Source organism: Silene latifolia, chromosome 11 (assembly GCF_048544455.1).
Source record: "Silene latifolia isolate original U9 population chromosome 11, ASM4854445v1, whole genome shotgun sequence".
Classification (NCBI taxonomy): domain Eukaryota; kingdom Viridiplantae; phylum Streptophyta; class Magnoliopsida; order Caryophyllales; family Caryophyllaceae; genus Silene; species Silene latifolia.
Window position 1 is genome coordinate 169,034,261 of NC_133536.1, and position 11,226 is coordinate 169,045,486.

The 11,226-nt window shown below is 36.2% G+C and overlaps 1 non-coding gene across 1 annotated transcript; it reads left to right on the plus strand.

Annotated features, from left to right (window-relative positions):
* The first annotated feature begins 10,430 nt into the window (after positions 1-10,430).
* On the plus strand, positions 10,431-10,562 carry LOC141616254 (small nucleolar RNA snoR74). The gene has a single exon (XR_012530611.1). It is a non-coding gene; the product is annotated as a small nucleolar RNA snoR74 (small nucleolar RNA).
* The last annotated feature ends 664 nt before the right edge of the window (positions 10,563-11,226 follow it).

An 11,226-nucleotide genomic window follows, 5' to 3' on the forward strand; every position in this document is an offset into this window, starting at 1 on the left:
GGCTAAGGCTTATGTTCAGTACGTGGTAAAGTTGCATGGTGTGCCTAAAGATATCGTCTCCGACAGAGATTCCGGTTTCTATCCAAGTTCGCGGAATTGCGATCATTGATGGGTACTCAATCAAGATTAGCACCGCTTTTCATCCTGCTACTGACGGTCAGACAGAGAGGACTATTCAGACCCTCGAGGATATGTTGAGAGCTTGTGTTCTAGAGTTTGGCGGATCTTGGGAGGACAGACTGGGGTTGATCGAGTTTTCTTACAACAACAGTTATCACGCTAGCATTGGGATGGCACCATTCGAGGCACTTTATGGTAGAAAATGCAGGAGTCCCGTGTGTTGGGATGATCGATCCACGTTTGTCGTTTTGGGGCCGAGAGATGATTCGGAGATGGTTGAACAGTGCATTATTAGGCAAAAGATGAGAGCTTCCCGGAGACGACGAAAGAGCTATGCTGACACTAGGAGAAGTGACATTTCTTTCGAGGTGGGAGAGAAGGTACTACTCAAAGTGTCGCCGATGAAGGGAGTTATGAGGTTTGGGAAGCGAGGAAAGCTGAGTCAGAAATTCATCGGACCTTATGAGATTTTGGACAGAGTTGGAGAGGTGGCATACCGTTTAGCTTTGCCACCAGCGTTAGCCAGAGTTCACAATGTCTTTCATGTTTCCCAGTTGCGGAGGTACTTGAGCGATCCATCACATGTGTTGAGTCCTGAGGTGATCGAGGTGGATGAGCAGTTGTCCTATCTGGAGACTCCTAAGGAGATTTTGGACAAGAAAGTGAGGAAGACCAGGAATGGAGAGACAGCTTTGGTGAAAGTCTTGTGGACTAACCACAATGTTGAGGAAGCTACATGGGAGACTGAGGCTTCCATGAGGGAAAGCTATCCACACCTGTTTGCATGAGGTAAGTTCCGGGACGTAACTTTCTTTTTAGGAGGGTAGAATGTAACATTTTGTTTTATGGGCCTAAATCCATGAGTTATCTACATTAGAAAATCTGTTTTGGTACCCACGGTGATGCTTGGAGGTTTGATAGATGAGCGAACTTCGGAACGAAGTTCATTTTAAGGGGAGGAAGACTGTAATACTCCGTATTTTATATCGCTAATTGAGTCGAGTTAATTGTTTAGTCGTATTGATATCGTAAGATCGAGTTATTCGTAAACTTGTTGAGATAGGTTTAACTGAACGAAGTCACGTTAGCTAGTCCATTTACCAACCACGCTGACCCATGACACTTACCCATTTACCTAGGCACGATTACCCATGACCCATTTACCATCTAACCTAATTTTTAACCTAATTTTACCCTAACACTACATAACCCTCATCTCACCCGCCTCCCTCACTTCGACGACACGCTTTTTCAGATTCATGCAAAACGAGAGAGAGAGAGTGAGAGTGAGAGAGGAAGGCGACGGCGCAGCAAGGAAGGCTTTAGGGTGGTTGTCGACGTCTGTAGGCGACCCTGGTGGTTGTTGTGGTGGCAGAAAAAGGTATGCGCGCAACTCTCCCTTCTGTTTTCGCTATTTCTGTCGGGTTTTGGTTCTTTGTTGCGTGTCTTAGGGAGGCGATCTTTGGTGGTTGTTGACGGGGTAAGGGAGTCGTGTGGTATGTGTCGAGTGTGGTTGTGGTTGTTAGGGAGGCTTTAGGCGGTGGTAGTGGCAGAGAGAGGCGGCATCGACACAGGGTAACAAACGGGTTAAATGCGGGTTTTCAGGCGGGTTTAGACGGTTAGGTTTGGGGTGGCGCCACCGTGGACTCGGGGAAGGTCGAAACGGCGGCGCCACGACATTTGTGTGCGTTGTTTGACGGCGAGCAGAGTGGTGGTGGTAGGATAGGTGTCTTTGTGGCGACGGTGGTGGGCGAGGGGTTGTGTAGGTGGGCTGCTGTGGTGGCAACCACGGGCGGTGGAGTGAACCGGGGGATTTCGTGGCCTCGGTTCGACTCACCAGGCGAGAGTCGAACCCGGTGAGGGCGGCGGTAACAACCAGTCGACCGTGTCGACACGGCGGCATCACGGTGGAAAGGTGGCGTGTGGGAGTTGGGGATCGGGTTGGAAGTCGTGGGTTGGGCGTGTTGTTTAGTCGGTTTTGATTCGTTTTCTTTATTATTTAAGTTATCGTAGTTAGTTAGTTAATTTAACTCCCGAGTTATTTAAAATAATTAGAGACGGGTTTTGAATCGGGTTTGTTAAAATGGAAAAGCTGCTATATCGGGAAAGTTTCCATTTAAGGAAACTTTCCATTTTAAGAAGTTTCTATTTTTAGTAATTTTCTAGTTTGGGAACGGGAATAGTTTAAGTAATTGTTTATCATTTATTTATCTTTCAGAGGGCGAATTTGTTGTGGAATATTACTGAGCACCCGACTATTTGACTACGATCGAGGTAGGGGAATACACTGATTGAGTTCTTACGAATATAAAGAGTTGGCATGTTCGGTGATTATATGACATATCTGATTATCTTATTTATCTTGTTGAGCATTATTATTTCATACGTTTCATACATTGCATTTGCATCGGAGTTGGAGTTGGAGGAGATGAGATTATTGCGATTAAGGCCCAGGCGGGTTCTGCAGACTTGCCCTGGTGTCCTCGGCCATTTAGCCGGTATATCGACGACGGTCGATTGATATAGTCTGCCGGGGATCGGTATGGTCAGGCGTTCGGGGATGTGTGTGATGGAGTTGAGAATGGAGGATTATAGCATTACATTCTTTATTTATATCGTATTACCTACTCAACCTCGCGGTTGACCACCTGTGTATTCATGTACGCTGTGATGATCCATTTACTTGGGAGCAGTTGACAGTTGTTGAGACATTTGGAGCCGGGGGGAGAGAGCATGGATCACCTGACTTAGAGCTAGCCCACTTTTATTTCCGTTTAGCTATCGACTTTATTTCCGGTTTTGAGACATGTTCCATTTCGATTGTAAACATTTATAAACTTTTAATTTAAAGTACTGTTTATCTTTCCCTTTGTTATCTACTGCCTCGGGTTTCCGAGATGGTAACACCCTTCTTTATCTGAGGAGTCCTAGTCCAGGCCCTTAAATAAATGGGGGTGTTACAGCAATGCACAAGATATGGGTTCAACTCCCACATTGGCTAGGTAATACCAAAAAGCCAGTAAATACATTAAATCTCCTCCACGATAATTTCCCTTATTTCATGTACATAGAACCTTATTTCATGCATATAGAACCTTATTTCATGCACATATAATCTTATTTCATGCCTATATAAAATTAACGTCCTTAACCAATAGTAATTAGTATCATAATATAATTAACCAACTGATGTAACTGAAGAATTTTTTAATGCACATATAACCTTATTTCATTCACATAGAACCTTATTTCATGCACATATAATTTTTCTTCATACCCATTTAACACTTATTTTATGCACATAAAACCTTATTTCATGCACATAGAACCTAATTTCATGCACATAGAATCTTATTTCATGCACATAGAACCTTATTTCATGCACATAGAATCTTATTTCATGCATATAGAACCTTATTTCATGCACATAGAAACCTAATTTCACGATCATAATGTGATAAGGAGTTTTATACCAGAATCAATGGTAGGTATGTACCATTTTCACCAGGCTTCAAACGACCACCAGGATGTTTGCAGAACGTGTTCCCAATTTGTAGAAGAAGAATGTGCGGATGATTATGCTCTTGAACCTATCAAATCATGGCAAATACCAAAAACTAAATATAACCTTCGATGCAAACCAAAAAGGGTTTAGGGTAGGATTGACCAACCCCGTACCCTACCCTAAACCCTTTCTCCGAAGAATTTATTCGAACGATGGCTGAAGAGTGTCTTAGCAGTTTATTCAACACATACGTTGAAGTAGTATCATAAGAGAAAATGCTTTTAGACTAGTATACATTCAATGGCATAACTTATACTTGAAGTTCTAGAAAATAAGTGTGAAAACTCAAGTATGACAAACTAAACAAACAGTGGCGTAGGAAACACTAATTAAAATAGAAGCAGGCTCATAAAGTGTGGAGCACATTTAGATTTTTAATTGTACTAATACAACAACTGAAGTTCCGACACCGACATTGTAGCTAATGTACGAATTGGTTATTTTGTGTATCTGGTGGTTAATATTGTGCAGGTAGTGTATATTTATATGCATCTATATGCAGGGAGTATTAGTATTTCACAACCGACATGGGAGTCGAACCCATACCTTATGCAATGCACAATGCTCTACCATTTGAGATAACCGGCTTTCAAAACACCATTACCTATATCATAACATGATCTTTAATTTCATAAAACAATTTAATCACACCCCTTAAGGTTCATACAAAAAGGTAAAATAAATTACATTCAGCCATACCAGTACCATAACATTCACAAGGCTATCCTATGCATATGTAAAATTAGACGACAACCTCACACAAATAATTTCAAAATACCAAAAAACATTGTATATGAAATACATAAAAAAAATACAACTATGGTTTCATATAGCATTAATAGGACCACTATTATAAAATTGAATAATTCCAATAGTTGATTAATGCAACCTCAGAACACTAGTATTCTGAGCACCAGGAACAGTAAACTCACACAAAGGAGCCCCATCTCCATACACCAAGTTATTACTAGTCCCACTATCATACTCAGTCCTTGATATCTGTCCTAACCCAGAAAACTTCTTCCAAACCTCGTCAAATATCTGCCGCGATTTGCTCCCTAATCCTACTGGATTAACCACCTCATCTAACCTCTTAATGACCCCACTTTCACCCACACCTTTCTTCTCCAATTCACTACTGTTATCAATGCTGCTTACAGTAGTAACTTCCTTCTATTCATTTTTACCATCATCAGCAGTAACAACCACAACACCAACATCCTTCTTGTTCTTGGAATGACTGCTCTTTTTTACCCTCTTCTTTTTACCAGTGGACCCATAAGTACTACTGGCTGATGCTCTTGGAACATACAACATTACTCTCCTGATATTACTGCTGCAATTGTTACTTCTTCTGACAGTAAGTAAATTCATTGCAGCTGCCTGGGCTGCTACAACCATCTCTGATTTATTGACAGTACAGTAAACTTCCTGAAATCAAAATCTACTGTTTTACAAACAGTAATTAAAACAAGGGATATTCTACATGGTACCCCTCAATTTTTCGACTTTCTACATGGTACCCCTACATGTTTTAAAACATACATGGTACCCCTAATTGTTGTCATTATCACTAAGTGTACCCCTAAACTTTATTTTCCGTCAATTAAATTCAGTTTTAAGCGTTAAGTGATGACTTGGACGGGTAACCAAGCTTGTCAGTTATTATCTCATGACATAAGGACTCTATTGGGCTCAATATCCATCTCGATCCTAATATTTATTGATATATATATGGGCTAAAATATTTTTGACGGAAAATTTGTTGATCCCTTGCCAAATTATCATGTCCAAAGATGGATATTGAGCTTAATAGAGTGCTTATGTCATGAGATGATAAATGACAAGCTTGGTTACTCGTCCAAATAATTACTTAACGCTTAAAACTAATTTTAATTGATGGAAAATAAAGTTTAGGGGTAGACTTAGTGATAATGACAACAATTAGGGGTACCATGTATGTTTTAAAAAGTGTAGGGGTATCATGTAGAAAGTCGAAAAATTAAGGGGTACCATGTAGAATATCCCTTAAAACAAAATATAACACTAAAGAAGTGAGCTAGGCTCTAAAATTACTCCATAAAATTAAGGGATACGTAAAATAATCTCACAATTGCAATATATGCAAAACTAATACTGCTTCAAAATTCCAAAACTCACTTAGAATCCATGAAAATACTTGGTTATCTTGCAATAGTAGAGTACTAACGTGATTCTAAATGGATTCTAATTTTTCGAGAATGAAGCTCTAATAACAAATAACATAAAGTTTCAATAGAAATTTGAAGTATAAAAATAAAATGGTATCTAATAAATTAAATTGAGAAATCAAGAAAATCAATCAAATTTTAGGATTTTTTCGATTTGAGGTAAACTTTTAATATAATTTCTACAGATTGTTGAATACTATCCTAATTTTTCAGAAATCAGATAGTAAATAACTAAAAACGCACCTCCTAAAGGAAAAAGAGTGGTGGCGACACTAGAATCGCGACGGTCGACATGGTGGAATCGAAGATGAGTGAATTTTGAGAAAGGGGGGAGAACTTGTGAAACGAGAGTGGATGAGAGAGAAATAGGTAATTGGAATTATTGGGGAATTTTTAATAATTGAGTCCAAAACACGGGATTAATCTCAGCTCTAATCAGAATTCATCCAATGGTTGTAAATAGTTCTCATGGTTCTCATTATTTTGATGGTTCTCATAGGATCTCAAATATATATATATATATATATATATATATATATATATATATATATATATATATATATATATATATATAGAGAGAGAGAGAGAGAGAGAGAGAGAGAGAGAGAGAGAGAGAGAGAGAGAGAGAGAAGAGATCATGTAAGTCTATGTATATGTATTGAGTCCATAAGTCCTATTATGAGCCATTGGATGGAGGGAGATGGAGGGATGAGATGAACCCACCCAAAGTCATTATATGTTTTCCACTCACCCATTTCTCTCTCATCTCACACATTTCACTCCTCTTCTCTCAAAACCTTAATAAAAAAAAACCCAAAAAATCCAAATAAATAAAAAACCTAAAAAATCCAAATAAATAAAAAAAACTCCAAAAAATCCAAATAAATAAAAATCCAAAAAATCAAAAATCCAAACAAATCAAAACTTCTCTTCCTCATACACCACCACCCCCACCCGATACCACCACTCACCACCACCACCGCACCGCGAGTAAGTTAACTTTTTTTTTTTTTTTTTCCAGATTGTGCATCTTTTTTATCGTCTTTTTTTGTTTTTCATGTTTTGTATTAAATTTGTTGTTTGAAGTTGTTTTATTTCTATTTGTTAATATTAATCTTAAATATATTAAAGTTATTATAATTCATATTTTGACATTTCAAAATTCGTCTTGTTTTTTATTTTTTCAAATCTCGTCTCGTTAAAGTCGTTGTGTTATATAAATTTATCAGTTTAGTATTTAAATTTCAATGTATATTTAGTTATTTTCTCAAATTCCAATGTTTATAACTTCAACCGCTTGTTTTATAAATTATTTAAAATTTCGTCTTGTTAAATTCCGTGTTGTTATATAAAATTTTCGGATTTATTATTAAAACTTCAATGTGTATAACTTCACTGATATTATGTATAACTTCAATGAACATTATGTATAACTTCACTGATATTATGTATAACTTCACTGGCATTATGTATAACTCCACTGACATAATGTATAACTTCACTGACATTATGTATAACTTTAACTTACATTATGTATAACAATGACATTGTGTTAGTTTCAAATCTGAATTACATTTGGACAAAAGTTATACTATTATGGATTAAGTTATAGAGAAAAGGACTAAAGTTATACTATACGTAAATTTACATGACAAGTTTTATATAAATTGTCATACTATAATTGTGCAACTTTAGTCTAAATAAAAAGGAGAAATGAGAAGAATAAGAGATTTAATATTATAAATTTATAACTTTAACCCATAATGATATAACTTTTATCCTAAATATTGTAACCTTAATATTTAAAGGGTACAACTTTAGTCAAAAATTGTATAACTTTAGTCCATAATAGTATAACTTCAGTCATTTTATGTATAACTTTAGTACAAATTTGTATAACTTTAGTCCAAAATTGTATAACTTACACAAATTTGTCAGTGAAGTTGCATAGTATAACTTCAGTCATTTTTTGTATAACTTTACTCCAAATTTGTATAATTTTAGTCCAAAATTGTATAACTTTAGGAATATAAATTCACATTTAAAACCAACACAATATAATTTTAGTCATAATTAGTGCAACTTTCATCACAAGTAATGTAACTAGTCATGTAGTCCAAGTTCACGTAACTTTAATGTTTGAAGTGTATAACTTTAGTCGTAAGTAGTGTAACTTTAGTAGCAGATAGTATAACTTTAGTTGTGTTTACATATAGTTTTGAAAATTCAAAATAAAAAAAGTGATGAAAGTTGAGAAGAAGAAAACTAGATCTGAAAACTAATAATAAAAAAATAACCAAATAACAATAACAAAAAAAACCCATAATAACAAAAACCCGTTAATCTAACAAAAAAACCCGTAAATCTAACAAAAAAACAAATATAAAAAAAAAACCAAATAACAAAATCATGATTCATAAAAAAAAAATTAACAATGAAAAATAAAAATTTAATTTATTACTAAAAATTAAAAAAACCGTCTCACAACAACGTCAGATAATTGAAATACAATACAATAACAATAATTGAAATAAAAAACGTCAGATCTAAAAATTTAAATATTTAAATTTGAAAAATATATATATCGTGTGTATAACTTTAATGCACGCAGTGTATAACTTTAATAGACAAGATGTATAACTTTAGTCCAAAATTTGTGTAACTTCAATTTATAGAATGTATAACTTTAGAGGTTAATAGTATGAATGACCCATGACAACAACAAATTATACATAAATAAAAAAGGTAAATCTGAAGAAAAAAATCAAATAATAATAACAACCAAATAACAAAATAAAAAAAAATAACAAAAACAAAGATCTGAATCTGAAAACAAAAACAAAAACCAAAATAACAAAAATAACCAAATAAAAAAATAACAAATAACAAATAACAAAAACAAACAAAGAAAACGTGAATCTGAAAAAATGAAGAACAAAATAAATTAATAAAAATGAAGAAAACGTGAATCTAAAAAAAAAAAATTAACAATGAAAAATAAAAATTTAATTTATTACTATAAATTAAAAAAAACGTCTCACAAGTATACCAACACACAAATACTAAAAAAATACTGAAAAAAAAAAAAAAAAATCAAAATCAAAAAACAATATATACGAAATCTGAAATTAATAATAAAAAAAATAAAGCAAAAAAAATGAAAACTAACAGCACAAACAAACGATTCACCATCAACAACAAACAAAACAAGATCTGAAAAAACAAAAACCACCACCACGACCGACCCCCACCACACCAGTACAAAGACGAAAGGAGGACGGGAAGAAGGTGGTGGCGGCGTAAGGGGCTGCCGTGGTGGATCTGAGAGAGAAGAAATGAGGAAGTAGATGCGGTGGTGTTAGGTGTCGGGATGGCGCGACAGGGTGGCTAGCTAGTGGGGTTGTTTGGTGTCGGGATGGTGTGTGGTGTCGGGATGGTGTGGGGATGGTGTGGCGTGGTGTTTGTGGTGTGGTGTTTGCGTTGTGGCGTGTTGGTGGGTCCGGTGGCGTGACGGTAGAGAGGAGTGTTTGTGGTGTTGGGTCAGCGACGATTGGAGGCGAAAAGGAGGTGAATGGTGGTGGGCGTGGATCTGGCCGCCGAGTGAAGGGAGAGTAAAGGTGGGAGGATTTGTGTTTATTTTTTGGTTTTTGGTGGAGGATTTGTGTTTATTTTTTGGTTTTTGGTTTTTGTTTTGGTTTTTTTTAGTTTGTTTTTATTTGGGTTTTTTTGTTTTGAGAGAATGAGAGGAAAATGAGAGAGAAAGAGGGATGAGAGAAGTGTGAGAGAATGAATAATGAGTGAGTGAGTTGGGATAATTAGAATGAGGAAGGAGTTATTCAGATTAGGAAAGAGTTATACAGGATTAGTGTGGGAGATTAGGGAGGGAGATTTGTGGCCCTCCATCAAGATGTAATCTCATCCCTCCATCCCTTCCATCCTAAGGTCCTTATAAGGACTTAGGGACTCATAAGATATAAGGGACTTATGAGAACCCTTATATATATATATATATATATATATATATATATATATATATATATATATATATATATATATATATATATATATATATAGAATCCGGTGAGAACGAACACTCGGTGCAAACGGTGAGAACGTAATAAGATAAGAACATAATAACAAACCCAATATATTCTCACTCCCTCCTCTAACAGCCCCGTACATTTCAATCGACCCTAACCTCCTTCATCCTTATCCACAGCCCTAACCCGTCATCAGCCACCTTGCCGGAGCAAAGCCACCACGTCGGAGCAGCGTCACCTCGCCGGTGCACGCACCCTTGCTCACCACTGCGCACCGTCTGTTTGCCAACCACTCCGCCACTCTCACCATTAATTTCCCTCAATCAAGAAAGACACGTCTCACTCCCAATCATCATTTTTGTATTTAGATTTATTCAACTGTTTGCTGTGTAGGCTGGATCATTGTATTACTTGGTATTTGTAGTGGGTTTAGTTTATTGAATCATCTCATCGCAGTATTTCATGGGTTTCAGTTGTGTAGTGTAAAACCAGATGAAAAAAGCAGCGTCCTATTGCCTTATGCGGATAGGTCTCTCGTAACCCTCAAGGAAATCAACTTTCATTGTTATTGGGTGAACCGACGAAGTTTTTCGAGGATTTTAGTTTCAGCAAACGATGTTTACATTTCAATTTTACATGCTTGTTTAATGTTTTATTATCAACAATTGGCTCCCTCATCGCCAATATATCCACCAGATTGTCCAAATAGAATGACTAAGTAAAGCTCCGAGGAATTCTCATCGATAGTCAAGTCTAACAACCTCCAATGCTTGGACACCAGTCAATATCCAACGACCTTACCACCTCCCTTCCTTTAGTTTCCTATCTATTTTAATGTATCTACATTAATCATTGATGTATCTAACTGCTATTTTAATGTATCTTAACATTGATACACAAAATTATTTATTAGGTACATCAAAATTGCTCTAAGATACATCAATATATAAATCACATACACCAATTTCGTTTAAGAGCAATGTTCATGTTTGCTGCAAATTTGATGGACTTTGGATGATTTAATAGTGTTTTTTACTCAAATGAGTTAATGATTGGTTGTATTATGGGTTTTAATAAGCTATTGTTGCTGATTTATAAGAAGCAATCTTTAAATGAAGTGATAAAACCTCCCTCATCTCCACGCCTTATCTTGTCATCAGAGTGATTACTCATCTGCTGCCGTAGAATCCGTTGTCGCCACCATCTACAGCCACACGTCCATCACAACCTTTACCCCACGGTGGGTTCTATGGGTGATTCGGTGTCTTACCTTGATATTGTTGCCGCTTTC